This window comes from Sus scrofa, chromosome 4, assembly GCF_054392235.1.
Source record: "Sus scrofa isolate SSC_HxYL_T2T_F1_AM1 chromosome 4, Sscrofa_HxYL_maternal_Yorkshire_Landrace_v2.0, whole genome shotgun sequence".
In the NCBI taxonomy this organism is placed as follows: domain Eukaryota; kingdom Metazoa; phylum Chordata; class Mammalia; order Artiodactyla; family Suidae; genus Sus; species Sus scrofa.
In genome coordinates this window covers 105,124,369-105,146,410 of record NC_139386.1, presented here as the reverse complement: position 1 = coordinate 105,146,410, position 22,042 = coordinate 105,124,369, and the positions used below count along the sequence as shown (strand labels likewise).

General features: G+C 42.3%; 1 protein-coding gene, 1 long non-coding RNA gene and 1 other non-coding gene across 42 annotated transcripts in view; 1 reads left to right on the top strand and 2 right to left on the bottom strand.

The window, feature by feature from the left end:
• The window catches only part of CHD1L (chromodomain helicase DNA binding protein 1 like), a 177,338-nt gene that overhangs the window by 9,060 nt on the left and 146,236 nt on the right, over positions 1-22,042 (top strand). For 23 of the 40 annotated variants that reach the window (XR_014844279.1, XR_014844275.1, XR_014844283.1 and 20 more), the window contains exon 1: positions 7,880-8,018. The exons of 7 other annotated variants lie outside the window; for them this stretch is intronic. The gene's annotated coding sequence lies outside the window, so the exon portion shown is untranslated. Of the gene's footprint in view, positions 1-7,879; positions 8,019-8,056; positions 8,321-22,042 lie in introns of those variants that run through there. 10 more of the 40 variants (XR_014844278.1, XM_085023183.1, XM_021089965.2 and 7 more) reach the window with 2 other exon arrangements.
• On the bottom strand, positions 5,069-7,808 carry LOC146404129 (uncharacterized). The gene is made up of 2 exons (XR_014844309.1): positions 7,581-7,808; positions 5,069-6,006 (listed from the first exon to the last, which is right to left on the bottom strand). It is a non-coding gene; the product is annotated as an uncharacterized LOC146404129 (long non-coding RNA).
• Positions 7,662-7,733, bottom strand: TRNAQ-CUG (transfer RNA glutamine (anticodon CUG)). Its single transcript has one exon. It is a non-coding gene; the product is annotated as a tRNA-Gln (tRNA).

Sequence of the window (22,042 nt, the reverse complement as noted above, 5' to 3'; positions counted from 1 at the left end):
CGTATATTGAAAATTGAGTTTTTCCTACTTTTGGTAAAAATTCTCCATCAGTTTTAACATATGTGTAGACGTCATAGCTCCCTGCAAACATAAGCCCTGACATCCACTAATCTGTTCATCACTATAGTTCTTTTTAAGACTATCTTAAGAATGGAAGTATATAGCATGTAATCTTTTTGGGGGAGGGCTGCACCCACGGCATATTGATCCTAGGCCAGGGATCAGTCCAGCCACAGGTGCAACCTATGCCTCAGCTGTGGCGGCACTGGATACTTAACCCATTGCACCATGGCAGGAACTCCTATAGTATGTAATCTTTCGAGACCGCCTTCTTTTACGCATCACAACGACTTTGAGATTCATCCACAGGCTATTGTACATATTAAGACTTCCTTTTTTTTTTTTTGGTTATTAGATTGTTTTTATTTTTTAATTGTAATCAATTGTTGGTTCCCCAATACATTTCTTTTTCTACTATACAGCATGGTGACCCAGTTATACATACATGTATACATTCTTTTTTCTCACATTATCATGCTCCATCATAAGTGACTGGACATAGTTCCCAGTGCTACACAGCAGGATCTCATTGCTAATCCATTCCAAAGGCAATAGTTGGCATCTGTTAACTCCACATTCCCAATCCATCCCACTCCCTCCCCCTCCCTCTTGGCAACCACAAGTCTATTTTCCAAGTCCATGATTTTCTTTTCTGCGGAAAGTCTCATTTTTGCCATATATTAGATTCCGGATATAAGTGATATCATATGGCAATTGCCTTTTCTTTCTGACTTACTTAACTCAGTATGAGAGTCTCTAGTTCCATCCATGTTGCTGCAAATGGCATTATTTTGTTGTTTTTATGGCTAAGCGGTATTCCATTGTGTATATATACCACATCTTCCTAGTCCAATCATCTATCGATGGACGTTTGGGTTGTTTCCATGTCTTGGCTATTGTGAATAGGGCTGCGCTGAACATGTGGGTGCATGTGTCTTTTTTAAGGAAGGTTTTGTCCAGATATATGCCCAAGAGTGGGGTTGCTGGGTCATATGGTAGTTCTGTGTAGTTTCCTAACGTACCTCTGTACTAGACTGACTTCCTTTTTAACCCTCCTACACTGTTGGTAGGAATATATATATTGGTACAACCACTATGGAAAATGGTACAGCACAGTAAGAACCCATCTGCAGTGGCTCAGGTTGCTGTGGAGGTGTGGGTTCAATCCTCAGCCTTGCCCACTGGGTCAAAGGAACCAGTGTTGCCACAGTGTTGCCATATGCTGCTGGTAGGGCCGTAAAAGAAAAAAAAACCTGCATGCCTTTTATTTATTTTTCATGCCTTATTACCCTGGTTAACACTTGTAGTACATTGTTGACAGGAGTAGTGAGAGTGGACATTCTTGCCTTGTTGCCAGTCTTAGGGGGAGAACATTCAGTCTCACTACTAACTAAGTATGGTGTTAAGTGAAGGTTGTTTGTAGATACTCTTTATAGGCTGAGGATATTTCCTTCTGCTTCTAATTTACTGAGAGTTTTTATCCTGCATGGATGTTACATATTGTCAAATACCTTTTCTACATCAGTTGATACGATTGTGTGGTTTTATGTCTTCAGACTACTGGCAAGGTGAATTACAATAATTAACTTCCTAATATTGAACCAGCCTGGCATTCCTGAGATAAACCTTACTGAGCTGTAATGTATTCATTGTATATATTGCCGGGTTGGATTCGCTGATGTTTTGTTACAAATTTTACATCTATGTTCATGGTAGATATTGATCTATAGTTTTTAGAGGATGTCTGTCTGATTTTGGTATCAGGGTAATTCTGGCTTCACAAAACCAGTCAGGAAGTGTTGCTTCTTGTTCAATTTCTGCAACAGATTGTGGAGAATTGGTGATTCTCTGTCCTTAAACGTTTGGTAGAATAATCTGGTGGTGACTCCATCTGGGCCTGGAGATTTCTGTTTTATTATGAATGCAGTTTCAGTAATAATTATTTCACTACCCAGGTTATCTTGGGTTTTCAAGAAATCAATCTACTTCATTAAGGTTGTTGAATTTATATGTGTAGGGTAGTTTGTAAAATGTCCTTATAATTTAGATGTCGGCAGGGATATCCCATGTCATTTCTTATGTTGGTAATTTGTGTGCTTTCTTTTTCTTTTCCTAGTCAACATGAGTTTATGTATTTTATTAAACTTCTCAGATAATCTTTTTTTTTTTTTTTTTTTGTCTTTTTGGGGCCATACTCACGGTTCTCAGGCTAGGGGTCAAATCAGAGCTGTAGCTGCTGGCCTACACCACAGACACAGCAACACGGGATCTGAGCCATGTCTTCGACCTGTACCACAGCTCAGGGCAACGCCGGATCCTTAACCCACTGAGCGAGGCCAGAGATGGAACCTGCATCCTCATGGATACTAGTCAGATTCATTTCCGCTGAGCTATGACAGGAACTCCGTTTTTATTTACTATAGGAATTAAAATAAGAGTTGGGAAAGGGAAGATCTTAAAGGGAGAGGGTTTTTGTTGTTGTTGTTGTTGTTGCTATTGTTGTTTTTGTTTTTGACTGCACCCATGGCATGTGGATGTTTCTGGGCCAGGGATAGAACCTGTGCCACAGCAGCAAGTCAAACCCCTTGCAGGGACAACAATGGATCCTTAACCTGCTATGGCACAAGGGAACTCCAAAGGTGGAGTTTTAGGATCTGAAGAGTCTCCAATGAGTTAATCTTGGAAAGAAAGTCTGTCTAGTTGCCAAAGTGGGACAGCAAGGAGAGAGCTGATATAGAAATATACGGAAAGCTGTTGCTTTTTTTAGTCTGAAGCCAAAAGTCTGGTGATGGGCCCAGGGCTACTATTGGTCAGTAGGCCAGCAACCAGGAATATCTAGATACAGAATGGAGGACAGCAAGGGAAAGCTGGAATTCACCAGCATGTCTTCATCTATCACCATATCTAACAGTGACAGTCCTCAGGGAGTAACTGTTTCTAAAGCTCACACAAGTTCTTCTTTTGTCTCGTTTCTTTTTGAGCCAACCTGAACTCAGAACTGCATAGGCAAAGAGATTCTAGGGAACACAGTTCCAACTTAACCAAATACAGTACCAAATACCATACTGGCAAAATAGATTTAAAGACAAGGAGCATTAATAGAGATAAAGAAGGACATTTCATATTATAAAGTGGTCGGTGCTTCAAAAATTCCTAAATGTACATGCATCTAGTACAAAAGTTTCAAATTATATGAAGACAAATGGACAGAATTAAAGGAAATCTGTAATCATAGTTAAGAGTTTTAAATGTGCATCCTGATGTAACTGATGAAACAAGAAGACCAAGAGAACAAAACCTGAAAAGCTATGCAAGTTTGAAATACTGAGATCTATAGAACATTATACCTAACAGCTACTGAGTATATATTATTTTCAGGTTTACATGGAAGATTCACTAAAATAAACTACATCTAGACCATGAGATGAATCTCAAAACCTCTTAAAGATTTTATTCAGAGTATATACTTTGACCACAACAGATTTATACTATAAATTAACAATTTTTAAAAATCCTTAAAATATCAAAATATTTTGAAATAAGGTAATATATTTCTTAAAAATCTGTGGGGTTAAAAAAGTTACAAAGGCAATCAGAAACTATTTGGAACTGGGGGATAAATGAAAAGCAACATATCAAAATTGATATGAAGTCCTTGGAGTGTTTCTATCTCTGCAAATTTACATTAGAAGAGAACAGAGGACTAGGGAGTTCCCTGGTAGCCTAGCAGTTAAGGATCTGGCATTGCCATTGCTATGGCTTGGGTCACTGCTCTGGTGTGGGTCTGATTCCTAGCCAGGGAACTTCCACCAAAAAAAAAAAAAAAAAAGAAGAAGAAGAAGAAAAAGAAAAGACTAGAAAAATAAAGTCAATGTTCTGTTTCTACCATGAGAAGTTGGGAAAAGAAGAGGGAAATAAACCAAAGTAAGTAGAAGGAAGGAAATAATACAGGTAGAAACTGAAATAAATAAAACACAAAATGCTGAAACAATAAAGGAAAACAACGGAAGCAGAAGAGAAGTTTTTGAAAAAATTAATAAATTTAGCAAGACAAACTAAGAAAGAGGGGGAGGGAGGGAGAGAGAGAGAGAAATAGGCAGTATCAGGAAATAAAGGAGGATATCACCACAGGTCCTAAGCTACTACAATAAGATATTGCTTATTGTATCCTATTGTAAGGATATATTATGAAAACCATTTAGGAGAATAAACCTTGCAACTTAGATGTACAAATGTCTGGAAAAAGAAATTACAAAGTTAATCACAAAGAAATGGAAAATCTGGAGAGGTCTATATGTGGGAAAGTAATCGAATACATAGTTTTGTCTTCTTACAAAGTAGACTCTAGGCCCATATGCCTTCACTGGTGAATTCTATCAAACATTTAAGGAAGAAAAAATAACAATCTTAACACAAAGCCTGTCAGATAATATGGAAGAGAAGATTACACTACCAAACTCATTTGTGAGACCAGTAGGATCTCGTTCCAAAACAGCTGCAAAAGGACATTTCAAGGTAAGAAAATTACAAATTAATATTATGAACACAGATACAAAAACCACCACAAGTTATTAGCAAGCTAAAACTAATAATGTATAGAAAGGATAATACATCGAGACCAAGTCGGGTGTATCTTAGGAATGTAACATTACTTTTAACAATAGAATAGTAACATGTAGTTAATAACATTAAGAAAATTAAGGAGTTCCCGTCGTGGCGCAGTGGTTAACGAATCCGACTAGGAACCATGAGGTTGCGGGTTCGGTCCCTGCCCTTGCTCAGTGGGTTAAGGATCCGGTGTTGCCGTGAGCTGTGGCGTAGGTTGCAGACGCGGCTCGGATCCCGAGTTGCTGTGGCTCTGGCGTAGGCTAGTGGCTCCAGCTCCGATTCGACCCCTAGCCTGGGAACCTTCATATGCTGCGGGAGTGGCCCAAGAAATAGCAAAGACAAAAAAAAAAAAAAAAAAAAAAGAAAAAAGAAAGAAAATTAAGGTTAAAAATTCTTGATCATTCTAATAAATGGAAAAAATAATATTTCACAAAATTCAACACCCACTCATGTTCAAAGTTCTACGTAAATTAGAAATAGAAGGAAAATACCTTAATCTGATGAAGGGCATCTATGAACAGCCTACAGCTAACTTTATATCTAATGGTGAAAGCCTGAACACCATCTTCCGAACACTGGAGAAAAGGAAAAGATAGTAGTTCTCATCACTTCTTTCTGACATTGCATCAGAAGTCTGGCCAAAGCCTTAAGGCAAGAAAATTAAGTAAAAGCCTTAAAGATAAGGAAAAGTAAAACCTATCTTTGACATAATTGTGTGTGTAGAAAATCCTAAGGAATCTACCCCCCAAAAACCTGCCAGAATTAATAATGGAATATAACAAAGTGCTAGAGCCGCAACTTTGGAGACAGAGGAGGGTCTGTAGGCAAAGTGGACTCTGCCTCTCCCAAAGAGATATGAGGAGGAGGCGGGTGGTAAGACTAGTGAGGGGCCTGTACTGGTCTGAGCTAGGGCAGTTTTGATGGGCTAGAGAAAGGAAGGGATGTCTTCTCTCTGAGGCAGAGAAAAAACTCCAGGCACGACGTAGGAATATGATGGAGATCCAGGATGCCTAATGCATTGGCAGCTGGAGATATTGGCAGATACAGAGGGGATAAGGCCTACTTACAAACTTGAAATTTCATTTAAAAACTAAAAATTAAATAAGGACTAAATGTTCCTTAAGGAGAGGAGGTAGAGGACCTGAATGAAGGATTAGGGGAAGAATTGTCTGGCTTGCTGTGGAGAAGCATGTTGATCACCTCCATGAAGTCTTCCTTTACACGGTCTGCTGGACAAACCTCGAATTCCTGGATGTGCACATCACTGATGATGGAACCTCCAGCAGCAGAACTTGACTTGTGTGTTCTGAACTTCCTCAGGCCCTGCAGGCAAACAGTCTGCAAGGGAAGAGAAGGGGGAGTGGGGAGGAGGGGGTACCTGCCAGTTAACTTTAAGGAAACCAACAGTGTGCCTAATTTAGCCACCACACATTACAAAGGATTTACCTAACCTACAGTATCCCCACAAAAAGCAAAAGGAAATGCAGTGAAAATCAATGTGGAGCAGCTTCAGGCTTTCTAGGTAGAAAATATTCTTGGGTGAATCGATGCTCTTTGGTGGCAGAAGACACTTTAGGTAAGAAGGGCCTTCAGACCTTTCCAGTAAAATTTTCTATGAATAGAAGGAAAAAGTCATGACCTTTTTCAGTGGTGTCTTCTTGGAGCAGAATCCAGAAGGTTGCAGGGGGAGCCTTGCGAGTTCAGGACTTGACCCTCAAAGCTTCTCTGGCTCATCTCACTTTCCCCTCCTTAGGAGCCCAGACCTTGCTGCCGTGGGTTAAGGACAAGGACTCTCTAAGCAGGGATCGCTTTCTGGGGAGCAGGGTTTAGGGTTTAAGGAGATTACTCTGTTGAAGAAATTGTGGCAGCCGAAAGATACAAATGGCACCAGAAGATACAGAACAGCACCCTTGCAGGCTCAGAGGAGTCACCTCCAGAGTCTGAGCACCGAGTCTTGTTTTGGGTAACTTTTACACAATACAGACCTCGAGGTTTTCCTATGCATGTAGCCCCGGACCTCTCCCTTTAGGCAGCAGTGTTCCTGCCTACGAAACTGAAACAAGGACCCCAAGGCACGAAGTTGCTACAAGATTACAAGAAGGGTGGTGTGCAGCAAGCAAAGCAGCTGACAGGCACAGTAGCTGCCTTTCCAGCTGGCGCGCCCGGGGCGGCGGCGGCGGGGGTGGGGGTGGGGGTGGGGGTGGGGTCCCTAGTTAAAACTCTTCAACCCCAGACCCAAGTACAAAGTTTAGGACAACTGTGGCTCCTAGTGGTCTCAACAGAACTCAGAAGCTTGAGATTCTATTGGTAACCGTAGGAAAGGACAAAGGAAAATAAAATGAAATACATCCAACCTTCCGCTTGAACCCATGAGTCAGAAACTTAGTCTCAGCACCCCAAGAATGAGCTCAGAAACGCTATTTCATCATTGCACTATTTTCTACCAGTGTAGAAACAAGACATCCGTACAGTTACAAGGCGCGCGGTGTGAAGCGCCCTCTCGGTGCGGGATTCAGTGGGCGCAGCCTCTACGTTTTACCCGGGAGACCCAGGGTGACCCGACCAGCAGGTGGCACTGGCTCCGTCGCCGTGCCCCTTGACAGCTGCGCCTTGGATGCCAGCGACCGGCAGAGCCTGCCGGGTCCAGCGAGAACACCCCGGGCTCGTCCCACTTCCCCTGCCCTCCACGTCCGTGTGGTCTGCCAGTTTCTGGGACTCTGACCCCTGAGCAGGAGGCGGCCAAACCCTGGGAACGCGGCTGCGATGGGCCTACGGCGGCAGGAGCTGGAGGGCCCCAGCCGGAGGTGGGGTTGGGGGTGTCGCGGAGCCCCCTTCCCAGGACCCAGACCGTGCAGTCTGAAAGCCGGGCAGAGGGGCCCTCTAGGAAGGGAAAGCATGTCCACTCAGCGCACCTTTGAAGCGCGAGTTCTTCTGGGGAGGAGACTGAATTCCGGCTGCGCAGAAAAAGACAGCTGGACCTCATCTCAAGGACAAGGTCCCACCGAGACTCGCACTCGGATCACTGGATTCAGAGTCCAGAGTGCTCACCATTACACCATGGAACCGCCCATAGTTCACTGGGTCCCGCTGCTGAGCCAGGCCCCACGCAGCCCCGCGGGCCCGGGCCGGGCCCAGGCCCCGCCTCCCGCCCGGCGCGCTCCTCGGCCGCCCCCAGCCCGCTTCCTCCGCGACCACGCCGGGAGGGGCCGGCATCGCCCGCCCTCGGCCGCCCTTCAGAGTTGAACCTCGAGGATGAGAAGAAATCCATTGGGGTCGGCGACAGGGCAGGGCTTTCGGGCCTCCCCCAGGTCTGTCTGCTCTGCGGCATTTCTAGAATGTTCTGCCCTGAGGTAGGATTTCCGCCGGAAGAAAAATTCCTTTCTCCTTTGTAACTGTCCTCTTCCCACTGCCCTGAGAACTCTGAACTTCCTCAGAACAGCCCCTGGGACTTTCTGGTGACCCCTCTCTCGTCCCCCCACTCGGTTCTCGATCCCCCTCTCTCCTCCCCGGGTTCCATGCTGTCCTCCTCCTCCTCCTTCCCGCTTCCTTCATCCCCTTCACTACCACTCCTCTTCACTTTCCCTTCTCCCGCCCCGGTACACAGCACAGGCTATCAGACCGTGGGGAAGAGCGGCCACAGTCTGACCGGAAGGTGAGGAACATTTTCCATCAACGAGAGAAGCCCGAGTGCCTCTCAGGTCAGGACCATCTGGGGGTTCTTTGATGGAGACAGTAGCCCAGCGTCCACAGCCAGAGCTTGAGGCCCCGACAGCGCGAGACTTCTGCCCGCCCCATACCGTCCTGGGGCTGGGGTGACTCCGAAGTTAGGAAACTTGGGTTCCGCGCAGCTCCTGGCTGGTTGGTCAAATCCGACGTCATTGAACCGCCAGCATTATTCTCTTTTAGGGCTTCAATTGGGAAAAAGTTCCCCTTATGGGCCCCTTGTGGATGGATAGTGGGGTACCGCGCACAGTAGTGGGGTGCAGTAGTTGCCAGAATAGTCAGACAACCCTGGGCCATACTCAGTCTAAGATGAAGAGATAGAAGAGGCTTTTTTCTTTTTTTTTCTTTTTTCTTTTCTTTTTTTTTTTTTTGTCTTTTTGCCATTTCTTGGGCCGCTCTCGCGGCATATGGAGGTTCCCAGGCTAGGGGTCGAATCGGAGCTGTAGCCACTGGCCTACGCCAGAGCCACAGCAACGCGGGATCCGAGCCGCGTCTGCGACCTACACCACAGCTCACGGCAACGCCGGATCTTTAACCCACTGAGCAAGGGCAGGGATCGAACCCGCAACCTCATGGTTCCTAGTCGGATTCGTTAACCACTGTGCCACCACGGGAACTCCAGAAGGGGCTTTTTTCTAAGTGTATCGTAATACAATTTTCATTTTTAAAGTCATGTCACTATTGTACATATTCCAAAAGAGGATGAAAAAGCTAAACTGAAAACTGAAAAATAAGAAGTTCCCCATGGTGGCTCAGCAGTAACCAACCTGACTAGTATCCATGAGGGCACGGGTTGGATCCCAGGCCCTTCTCAGTGGGCTAAGGATCCAGCGTTGCTGTGAGCTGTGGTGTAGGTCGGCAGCTGCAGCTCTGATTGGATCCCAAGCCTGGGAACTTCCATATGCCCCGGGTGCAGCCTTAAAAAAGACAAACCAAACAAAAAAACCTGAAAAATAAAAGTAGAACAAATGAATATAAGTACATATCAAATGATACTATAACTGGGATTCCCATGGTAGCTCTGCCGAACCATGAGGACGCAGGTCCTATCCCTGGCCTTGCTCAGTGGGGTAAGGATCCCGTGTTGCCTTGAGTTGTGGTATAGGTTGCAGATGCAGCTGGAATCTGGCATATGTGGTGTGCCTATGGCGTAGGCCAGTAGCTACCGCTGGGATTCCCTAGTCTGGAACCTCCATGTGCCGCCGGTGCAGTCCTACAAAGACAAACCAAAAGAAAGGTAAGAGAACCACATAGAATATGATTAAGTCAAGTGCATTTTGAATTACTCACGGTGGAGTACATCCTAACGACATCTTGAACTTTATCTAGTGGGTTTAACCATTGGTCGTAGAATTGGTATAATAATTATGTTTTGTGTGTATTGTAAGCTAGAGCAAATCAGTGAAAACATTAATATTGTCAGGAGTCAAGGTTAGCAGCTTGGGAGGAGAAGGACAAAAATAGGAAATGGGAAAAACTGAGGAAGAACTTTATGGTGTTAGATTGGACTTTGATTCTTCAGTTTGTTAATGTGGTGTATCACACTGATGGATTTGCGGATATTGAAGAACCCTTGCATCCCTGGGAGAAATCCCACTTGATCATGATGTACAATCCTTCTAATGTATTGTTGGATGCGGTTTGCTAGTATTTTGTTGAGGATTTTTGCATCGCTGTTTATCCGTGAAATTGGCCTATAGTTTTCTTTTGTTGTGGAGTCTTTGTCTGGTTTTGGTACCAGGGTGATGGTGGCCTCATAGAATGAGGTTGGGAGTATCCCTTCCTCTGGGATTTTTTGCAATAGTTTCAGAAGGAGAGGTGTTAGCTCTTCTCTAAATGTTTGATAGAATTCGCCTGTGAAGCCATCTGGTCCTGGACTTTTGTTTGTTGGAAGTTTTTTCATCACAGTTTCAGTTTCAGTTCTTGTGATGGGTCCATTCATCTTTTCTATTTCATCTTGGTTTAGTCTTGGAAGATGGTACTTTTCTAAGAATTTGTCTATTTCTTCTAGGTTTTCCATTTTATTGGCGTATAGTTGCATATCGTAGTCTCTTATGATCCTTTGTATTTCTGTGATGTCCATTGTTATTTCTCCTTTTTCATTTCTAATTTTATTGATTTGAGTCCTCTCTCTTTTTTGCTTGCTAAGTCTGGCTAGGGGTTTATCAATTTTGTTGATCTTTTCAAAGCACCAGCTTTTCGTGTCATTGATCTTTTCTATGGCTTTCTTTGTTTCTATTTCATTGATTTCTGCTCTGATCTTTATGATTTCTTTCCTTCTACGAACTTTAGGTCTTGTCTGTTCTTCTCTCTCGAGCTGCTTTAGATGTAAGGTTAGCTTGTTTATTTGGGCTTGTTCTTGTTTCCTGAGGTGGGCTTGTATTGCTATAAACTTTCCTCTTGGAACGGCCTTTGCTGCATCCCATAGGTTTTGGAGTGTCGTATCTTTGCTGTCATTTGCTGCCAGGTATTTTTTAATTTCCTCTTTGATTTCTTCAGTGATCCATTGGTTGTTTAGTAGCATGTTGTTGAGTCTCCACGTGTTTGTGTTTTTTGCCGTTTTTTTCTTGCTGTTGATTTCCAGTCGTATAGCGTTGTGGTCGCAAAAGATGCTTGATATGATTTCAATTTTCTTAAAGTTACTGAGGTTGGATCTGTAGCCCAGGATATGCTCAATCTTAGAGAATGTTCCATGTGCACTTGAGAAGAATGCGTATTCTGTTGCTTTTGGATGGAATGTCCTATAAATATCTATTAAGTCCATCTGGTTTAATGCTTCATTCAGGGCCTGTGTTTCCTTATTGATTTTCTGTCTGGTTGATCTGTCCATTGCTGTAAGTGGGGGTGTTAAAGTCCCCCACTATGATTGTGTTATTGTAGATTTGTCCTTTTAAGGTTGCTAGCAGTTGCCTTATATATGGTGGTGAACCTGTGTTGGGTGTGTAGATATTTAAAATGGTTATATCATCTTCTTGGATTGATCCTTTGATGATTATATAATGTCCTTCTTTGTCCCTGAAAATATTCTTCATCTTAAAGTCGATTTTGTCTGATATGAGTATTGCTACTCCAGCTTTCTTTTGATCCCTGTTTGGGTGAAATATTTTCTTCCGTCCTCTCCCTTTCAATTTGTATGTGTCCCTAGAAGTGAAGTGGGTCTCTTGAAGACAGCAGATATATGGGCCTTGTTTTTGTATCCATTCAGCCAGTCTGTGTCTTTTGGTTGGGGTGTTTAGTCCATTAACATTTAAGGTAATCATTGATATGTATGTTCTTAGTGCCATTTTATTAATTGCTTTGGATTTGTTTTTGCTGCTCTTTTTCCTTTCCTTCTTCTCTTGTTCTTTTCTGCCTAGAGAAGTTCCTTTCGTATTTGTTGTAAGGCTGGTTTCGTGTTGCTGAATTCTCTCAGCTTTTGCTTATCTGTGAAGGTTTTGATTTCTCCTTCACATCTGAATGAGAGCCTTGCTGGGTAGAGTCATCTTGGTTGGAGGTGTTTTCCTTTCATCACGTTGAGTATATCATGCCACTCCCTTCTGGCCTTCAGAGTTTCTGCTGAGAAATGTGCCAGTAGCCTTATCGGGGTTCCCTTGTATGTTATTTGTTTCTTTTCCCTGGCTGCTTTCAAGATTTTCTCTTTGTCTTTAATTTTGGTCCGTTTGATTAGTATGTGTGTTGGGGTGTTCCCGCTTGGGTTTATTTTGTATGGTACTCGTTGTGCTTCCTGGATTTGAGTGAGTGATTCCTTCCCCATGTTAGGGAAGTTTTCGGCTAGTATCTCTTGGAATATTTTTTCTGTCCCCTTCTCTCTCTCTTCTCCTTCTGGCACCCCTATAATACGGATGTTGGTGCATTTCACGTTGTCCCAGAGTTCTCTGAGACTCTCTTCATTTGTTTTCAGTCTTTTTTCTCTTTTCTGTTCTGCATCCGTAATTTCCACTAATCTGTTCTCCACCTCGCTTATTCGTTCTTCTGCCTCGTGTGTTCTGCTGTTAGCTGCTTCTAGTGAAGTTTTAATTTCAGTTATTGTATTTTGCATCTCTTCTTGTTGAAGTTTTATATCTTGTATCTCTTTGGTCAGTGTTTCCTGGAAGTTATCCATCCTTGCCTCCAGTTTATTTCCAATGTGTTGCATCTTCTTCAGCATCAACAGTCTAAAGTCTTTTTCCTGGAGGCTGAGAATCTCCTCCTCGCTTAGCTGATTTTCTGGGGTTTTTCCTTTCTCCCTGATCTGAGTTATAGTCCTCTGTCTTTTCATTTTTATAGGTTTTGGGTGTGGTGACCTTCTTACAGATAATAGAGTTGTAGCCTCTAGTACTTCTGATGTCTGCCCCCCTGTGGCTGAAGTTGGTATGGGGGGTTTGGTGTAGGCTTCCTGATGGGAGGGGCTGATGCCTGCCCCCTGGTAGGAGGAGCTTATTCTAATCCCTCTGGTGGGTGGGGCTTAGTCTCTGGATGGGATTAGAGGCAGCTGTGTGCCTGAGGGGTCTTTAGGTAACCTGTTTACTGAGGGGTGGGGCTGTGATCCCACCTGGGTTGTTGTTTGCCCTGGGGCTTCTCAGTAGCTGACTGATGGGTGGGGCCAGATTTTCCCAAAATGGCCACCTCCAGAGAAAGGCACTGCTGCTGAATATGCCCGAGAGCTTTGCTTTCAATGTCCTTCCCTCAGAACAAGCCACGTTCACCCCTGTTTTCCCAGGATGTCCTCCAAGAACTGCAGTCAGGTTTGACCCAGATTCCCTTGGAGTCTTTGCTTTGCCCTGGGACTCAGTGCACATGAAAGTCTGTGTGCGCCTTTTAAGAATGGGGTCTCCGTTTCCCCCAGTCCGGTGGAGCTCTTGCGCACAAGCCCCACTGGCCTTCAATGCCAGATGCTCCAGGGCTCTTTCTCCCCGTGCCAGATCCCCACCCATGAGAGTTTGATGTGTGGCTCAGAACTCTCACTCCTGTAGGTGAGTCTCTGTGAAGCAATTAGATTCCAGTCTGTGGAGCTTCCCCCCAGGGAGGTATGGGGTTGTTTATATCGTGAAATCGCCCCTCCTATCTCTTGATGTGTCCTCCTCTTTTTCTTCTGGAGTAGGGTGTCTTTTTTGAGGTTTCCGGTCCATTTGGGTGAAGAGTGCTCAGTCTTTAGTTGTGAAGGTTGTTGTTTTTAGGAGAGAAGTTGAGCTCCAGTCCTTCTATTCCGCCATCTTCTGTTTCCTCTTATTGAATATTTGTAAGTAACTACCAGATCATGAAAAGTAAAGGAATTTAATAAAAGCACTTTCCATTATGTTTAACCATTGTTACATTATGCTAAATAGTTTTGTAGGCCAATCAGTATACATTCTCTTCTATGGAATCAGTATTCTGAGAATTTCTTAGTGCTTAATTAGCTTATAGTGTATAGTAAGACTTCCATAGGATGTCTTTTCACTAATCCAAAGACTCAGGTATCATCAAATGCCATTTAAATAATATTTCATTACAATTTGTACAGAGAGACCCAGTACAGTCTTTTACAGAGGCCCTTTTGATATTTCTTTCAGAAGCCTCAATTTCTAATCTCTAGTTTCTAAAAGGGACATCGTGGATGGGAAAAGCAAAAATCACTGTGTATGAAAAGACTGAGTGGCTCTGGATAATTCTTTATCATAACCAACAATCTCAGTAAGGCCAGGAGTGCTCTGGTCTATAGAAATATACACAAAATAATGAGAATTTGATCAGTGATCATCCTGAGACTTGTACCACTTAAGCCATTAAGTTATGAGTCATCTTTGCTGACATAGGGAGTTGAGAGCATTCATTCTTGGGGGCATCCAGATAAAATGGTGTTTTCTCTCCCTCCCCCATCCCCTTTTCTCCGCTCACATACAGCCGCTCATTAGCACAGATTTAGTATAAATAGCTTTAGGTATTTAGTAAATTACAGGCCAATAAATTCAACTGAGCATTTGTGAAATCTAACATGGAAGTGCTTACGAAAATCATATGACTGAGTGATTCACAATGTTCCTAACATGTCTTCAACTGATTAAAGGGATATTTGGTGTCCTTATTTCATCCTGTAAACTGATCAACTTTGTTGACTGAGCTGCCCAGTGAATGTATTTCTTGTTGTTCTTTTCCATTGTTTGTGTTTGCTTTTGGATCAGAAGCAATATAACTTGCATACACTTAAGCCTAAACAAAACTCTTATATTTCTGTTGAATGGTTTCAGTGTCTATCAACATACTTTCCTGAAAAGTCAAGATTTTCAAGTCTACCTTGGGTATATTTAACTTTGGCATCCTACTGACAGCATTCCTAGATCTGACAGAGTGTATTGTGTGGATTTGTCACCACAAGTTCCTCTAAAGTAACGGCTTCTTTGCATGTGTATAGTTCTACAAGTTCATGCTGTACTTCTTGGTCCCCAACAAGTTCTTCTTCATGTTAATCCTGAACAGCTTCCCACACTTCCCCTGGGGCTTTTTGAATTTCAATTTTACGGCAGCATCAGCTGGATCTTCTTGTAAAATTAGGTCACATAGCTGTATTGCATCATTATATCTTTCCCTGGCTTCAGATTTTGATTCTGTGACTGCCAGAAGAATTCAACTCCTGAAGGGAAAATAATGCCAAGGCATACTGACCACAGCCTGGGGCTGCACTCATCAACTCTTCACCTGTTATCTAAATATCATCACCAACCATAGGAAATTAATGAACTCAGACTTCTACCATTTGCCCACTGTTTCAGGAATTTTCTTTTTTAATGTTTCTGATTTTATCTCACATCTTCTTCTCAAAGCTCTTGGACCTTTGTCATCTTTCCAGAATCTAGAGGCATCTGTGCACTACTTTCTCTGGAGAATTTTTTAAAGTATAATCTTATGGTCATTTTTTATGTCATCATTCTTTTCTTCTTAATAAATTATTACATTTATAGGTGTACAACAATCATCACAACCAAATTTCATAGCATTTCCATCCCAAACCCTCAGTGCATCCCCCCGCCCCCCAACCTGTCTCATTTGGAAACCATAAGTTTTTCAAAGTCTGTGAGTCAGTATTTGTTCTGCAAAGAAGTTTATTGAGTCATTTTTTTTTTTAGATTCCAGTGTCAGTGATAGCATTTGATGTTGGTGTCTCATTGTCTGACTGATTTCACTTAGCATGGTAATTTCTAGGTCCATCCATGTTGCTGCAAATGCCATCATTTCTTTCCTTTTCATGGCTGAGTAATATTCCATTGTGTATGTGTACCACGTCTTCTGGATCCACTCCTCTGTCGATGGACATTTAGGTTGCTTCCATGTCTCGGCTGTAGCAAATAATGCTGCCTTGAACATTGGAGTACATGTGTCTTTTCAAGTCATGGTTTTCTCTGGATAGATGCCCAGGAGTGGGATTGCTGGATCAAATGGTAGTTCTATGTTTAGTTTTCTGAGGAATCTCCATAGCATTTTCCACAGTGGTTGCACCAGTTTACATTCCCACCAACAGTGTGACAGGGTTCTTTTTTCTCCAGACCCTCTCCAGCACTTATTGTTTGTAGACTTTTGGATGATGGCCCTTCTGGGTGGTGTAAGGTGGTACCTCAGAGTGGTTTTGATTTGCATCTCTCTGATGATGAGTGACGTTGAACATCTTTTCGTGTGTTTTCTGGAGAATTGTCTGTGTAGATCGTCTGCCCATTTTTTTGTTGGGGTGGTTTATGGTATGTCATCATTCTTAATGCCAGTCCTTTTTATCCTTAAATCGTCATTAAATGGTTTGCCTGGATTAAGTGCTAAACAAACTTAGGCGTGTGATATTTTGGACAAGTGAAATGCATGTTTGTTCCTGCATTCAAACCTGCAATTGAACCAATTGAACCGTATCAAGACATTATGATGGATTATTTTCTTTATTTCCCAGAATTACTGACCTGAAACACCAGTTTGTTTAATTTTTCCCACAGCCTTGAGGGTCTCTGATAATACAAAATATAGAATCCTCTAATGCACAGCCTTACCTATCAAGGAGTTAACATTGAGTTTTGCTTTTTATAGTCTATATCGTGAAAATTGTGGGGTTTTTACCCCAAACATAAACTGTAGTATTGACTATCTTAAACAATGTATATGCATCTTTCTATCCCGTCTTCACCCCAGTATGATTTCAACACTTGTCATTTCTTCCTTCTTAATAAGATACCCTGTCCTAGTTATTCTGTTCTCCATTCCCATGTTTCAAAGCATTCTTCCTTACTGTCACACCAATCACTGTGCTCCCTGTTTGAGACTGTAGGATCCTGAGAGATCTAATTTAGGGGCTGAGCTAATCATTGATTATCAAGGAGATAACTCTTCAGATTTTTGAATTACCTATTAACTTTGCTTCTTCAGTGGTTGTATAAGAATTATCTAGAAAATGTGCAGAAAAGAGTCCTGTGCCCTTTGCCTATGTCCAGAGAGTCTTAACAAGTTCCTCATGTGATTTTGTTGTAAATGATCCCAAGATCTGCAAAGATTGGAGAATAGGGTATTCACATTCCCTGAGTGACTTCTCAGACCCTGAACTTAGTAGTGTATCTGTCTCACTTTCTCTTTCTCTCTCCCCCGCCCCACACCCACACACACAAGCACATACACATTTGAAATCATCCAAAAGCTCTATATGTAATGTTATAGTCTCTATTTTGTAAAATAGGATAATTAGACTCAAAGAGATTAAATAACTTGTCTGCTATTGCGTCTTGCCAATGAAAATAATGAGTAACCGATCTATAGTAAGAAAAGAGTTTTATTTGAGCCAAATTGAGGGGTAGCCTAGAAACCTGCATCCAGATTACTCTGAGAAACTGCTCCCGAGAAGCATGGTTTCCAGCAGTTTTATATCTTATCAGAACAAAGGACCTTAAAGAAGTCCGAGGTACATTTCAAGGGAAAAAACAACCCATACAGATCAGCCTGTACACAGCAAGTCAGCATGTACACAGCAAGTCAGCATGGCTTTGCACCTGGGAAGGGGGTCTTTATCATCAGAGGAGTACCAGCATTGGTGTACTGATAAACATTTAGTCTTTATTTATTTATTTAGAAAGGCTGCACCTGTTGCATATGGAAATTTCCAGGCTAAGGGTTGCATTGGAGCTGCACCTGCCAGCCTACACCACAGCCACAGCAATGCCAGATCCAAGCCGAGTCTGCAGCCTACACCACAGCTCATAGCAGTGCCAGATCCCTAACCCACCAAGGAGGGCCAGGGATCGAACTCATGGATACTAGTTGGGTTCGTTACTGCTGAGCCACAAGGGGAACTCCATATTTTTAACATGGACATTCTTCACTTCTGATCAACATGCCCTTTTCTTCAATAATTTAAGCAAAGGTACAATGTATGTTTGATAGGCCACAAACAGGCTATTTTAATTAGCATAAAATTCAAGTTAACGCACGTTCAAGGCAGAACGACTTCCCTATATCTCAATTTCTGTGTATCACTTTCCCTCTTTTGACTGTAAATCTTTCGGTGGAAAGCACTGATGATCAAAATTTGCCCCTCAGGAGTTCCAGTTGTGGCTTAGCGGAAACAAATCTGACTAGCGTCCATGTGGACGCAGGTTCAATCCCTGGCCTGTCTCACTGGGTTAAGGAAAGGGCGTTGCCATGAGCTGTGATTAGGTCACAGACACAGCTTGGTTCTGGCATTGCTGTGGCTGTGGTGTAGGCCAGCGGCTACAGCTCCGATTTGACCTCTGCCCTGGGAACCTCCATATGCTTCGTGTGTGAACCTAAAAAGGCGGAAAAAAAAATTTGTCCCTCAAGGCTGGGGTGGAATTTTCCTGCTCCAGTTCCATCCTGTTGCATGGTGCTAGGTCTACCTCTTTTTTTTTTTTTTTTTTTTTTTTTAGGACTAGAGTTACCTAGTTAGTCTTGTGGGAGGGGGAATTAATCGAGTGTAGTGGATAAGCACAGAGATATATTTTCATAGGCTATACATTTTATTAAAACATTGTACATGGGCTTTTATTAGCGGTGTACTTGAAGAAAGCAATGATACAGGTCATGAATAGCTTAATAGCTAGGAAAAGAATAATAATCCATATTATGAAAATGATAATTATTTGTAAAATGGAGCAGAAAAAATTGCCTATTCCTGATGGGAGCCAACTAAACAGGTCATTTAAAGAGTCGGTTTTTCTTACACCTTGTAACCATTTTGCTTTTTGAGAAATTCTTTCTAGGTGCGTCTCAACTTCTTCAGAGATTTTGATATAAGTGCAGTTAGTAGTATGAGCAATAGCACAAACAACTTGTTTAGCCAGTGGAAATCTTAGGCACTTCTGTTATGGAATACTACTTGGGCTAAGGAATTTAGGGATGTCTGTTGTGCTGCAGTGCTTTTTGCAATCTTTTTGGCTGGTTGACTGAGGGCAGCTGATAGACTTCTGAGCCTATTCCTGTTTACATCTACTCCTGCACTAGGAATTAAGATTCCCAAAAGACTTTGCCACTGGGTATCTTGGTATCTTGCTAACACAGAGGTTTCAATTCTGTGATGGGAAGAGAAAGGAAATTCATCTGTTTTCTTGTATATAGATACCGAGGTAATATAAGGCCCCAATAAGCATAAACCTTCTGTTTGCCAACCGTTAAGACATTTGTGTGCCCATCCAATACCACATGTGAAGACAGAACCTGAGGGGACACAAGTGATCCCCCCCAGAGTGCTCTCATTGATAGCCTTATTAATTGGGTGTTTTGTTAACAGTATTAAACCGTGGGTCATATCTCCTGCAGGCTTTCCAAAAGCCATTTATATAGTGTTTAATATGAGGGAGTTTCTGGCAAAATTTACTTACATTTTTCCTTTAAGAGATTTGTTGATTAAATAAGGACTAGAGTGATGAGGTCCTAGGGTAAGTTGTATCTGGTCCCTAAGAACCAAGGGTAAACAGAGAAGGGATGGGCATATTGCTATGTTGAAGAATTTGAACCTGAAAAGTTAGACCAGGGGGAGCGGTTGGAATAGATAAGTGGTTACATTAGGAACATCTGAAAAGTTGGTAACAGGCATTAAGAGGCTTATAATAGTCTTGTATTGACCAAAGGATTTTATGACAGATCCAACAATCAGTTAGATTGCCCCCAGTAGCTATACTCTGACTTTACTAAGGAATTTTCTTTCCATCCTGAACACTGGGGCAAAAGTATAGTTAGAAGCAAAACGATAACTTTAGGTTGTTCCCCCTTTTGACAGGGACAGACATTTGGTAAATAGTGCAGTTAGTCTAGTAGGCTGAACCTTACAGACGTGGTCCCAGTTCTTGGGTTAGCTGTCTGCTAACTGCTGTCATCTTCTTGTCCAGGCTTAGTGGCGTTCATTTTACTTAGTTGAAGATGGGTGTCAGAAGTGAAAGATTTTCTGCCCTAAAAATCTGCTCCATTTAGGTGGAGGGGCCTTTTTAAAATTAGAGATTTGAATCCATAAGTCTGTGCCTTCAAATTTGGCAGCACATGGATTTGTTGATAATACTTAGTAAAGTCCTTTCCAAATCTTTTCTTTTATATCTTTTCCAATAAACAAGATCTCCAGGTTGTAATCCATGATCCGTAAGGTCTTTGTCTCCTGGGAGCTCACTGTGAAATGAGTTAGCTACTAGAATCTCATTTTCCTTAAGTGTTTTAATAAGCCCCTCACAGGAGTTCCCATCGTGGTGCAGTGGTTAACAAATCCGACTAGGAACCGTGAGGGTGCGGGTTCGATCCCTGGCCTTGCTTAGTGGGTTAACGATCCGGTGTTGCTGTGAGCTGTGGTGTAGTTTGCAGATGCGGCTTGGATCTGGAGTTGCTGTGGGCGTAGGCTGGCAGCTATAGCTCCAATTAGACCCCTAGCCTGGGAACCTCCATATGCCGCGGGAGCGGCCTCACAATAATGTAATATATCTTCTTAGAGTAGTGTTGGTTCATATATTTCCTCATCTAATCGTATAGGCATGGACTGTCTGTTATTATTTCAAAAGGAGCCAGTGTTTACCAAAAGGCATAGATCTAAGGTTGAGAAGCTAGTAGGAGAGCTTCTGGCCATGGGAGATTAAATGCTTCTGAAAGTTTTGCCAGTTGAGTTTTGGTAGTGCCATTAGTCCTTTCTACCAGTCCTGAAGATTGGGGATGGTAAGTGCAGTGAAAATGCCGTATTATTGCCAGATGTCGCAAATAGATTTAACTATTTGTCCAAAAAAATATATTCCTCAGTCATCATGTAATTCAGAAAGAATTCCCCAAACAGGCATTATATTTTCTTTTAGCTTCCATAGTCTTAGATTTGGAAGTCCTGGTGTTTAATAATGTCTGTTTTGGTAATTGTAAAGCATTTAATACGTGTTTATAGATTTTCCATTTTTTACAGGTTCTCCTGAAGAGGTTAAAAAACTTCATTGTTGCCATAACATTCCAAAGTCATGTGACTGTTAGTATAAATATGTGCTATCTGGCCTTTAGTTAGTCGACAAGCTTGAGTTAAAGCAATTAATTTGACTTGTTATACTGACTTAATTTCTGGTAGAATAAGAGCTTTCAATTATGTCCACTGTGGATTTTATTGTATATCCAGCTCCGTAATGTCCTTGCTCATCTTTTTTTTCTCTTCTTTCTCCCTTTTGGCATATGGAAGTTCCCAGGCTAGGGGTCACATTGGAGCTGCAGCTGCTGGCCTACGCCACAGCCTCAGCAACACCAGATCCGAGCCACAGCTGCGACCTGCACTGCAGCTTACAGCAATGCCGGATCCTTAACCCACTGACTGGGGCCAGCAATCGAACCCACATCCTCATGGATACCAGTCGGGCTTATAACCCGCTGAGTCATGAGGGAAACTCCCCTTGCTCATCTTTTAATCAGGAGCCATCTGTAAACCAAATTAGATCAGCATTGTCAATAACAAGTTCTTGTAAATCATTTCTAAGAGTAAGAATATAATCTAATAAAATGCAGTCATGGTCATTTTCTTCCTGTGGTGCTGGAAGCAGATTTGCAGGTTTAATATTATTACATTGAACTGAGGTAACATTGGGTGCAGAAAGCAACAGTACCTCATATGAGGCTAATTGACTTACATAATAGTGTTGAGAGTGTTGAGAGGTTTAGAAGAGATTTAGCAGTGAGGGCATAAATAGTTAAAGGAGACTTCATTACTATTTCAATAGCCTTAAATAACAGGGTTGTTGCTGAAATAGCCCACATACAAGGTGGGAATCCTTTTGCTCCTGACTCTAATTGTTGACTCTAATGCCCTTTGGGTCGATATTGATCACCATGTTTTTGAGCTAATACTCCTAAAGCATTTTCTTTATTTTTATGTACAAAAAGAAAAAAAAAGGCAATTTATGGTTAGGATGACTTAAAGCTGGTGCTTGAGTTCAGATGGACTTTAAGGTGCTATGGCCTCTTTTCCCTCTGGTGTCCATTCAATCAGATCAGGCTGGTTGGACTTCAGTAATGCATATGAAGTTTGAGCAATAAGTGAAAGGTTAGGTACCCAATTTCTGCAATATGCAGATACTCTCAGAAATCCTCTCATTTTTTTTTCTTTGGTTGGGGTGGGGGGCGAAAAAGCCAAACTTTCTTGAATTCTTTCGATCAGTAGTCCATCCTTAGATATTAAGTGACCCAAATATTTTAAAGTAGGTAAACAAAA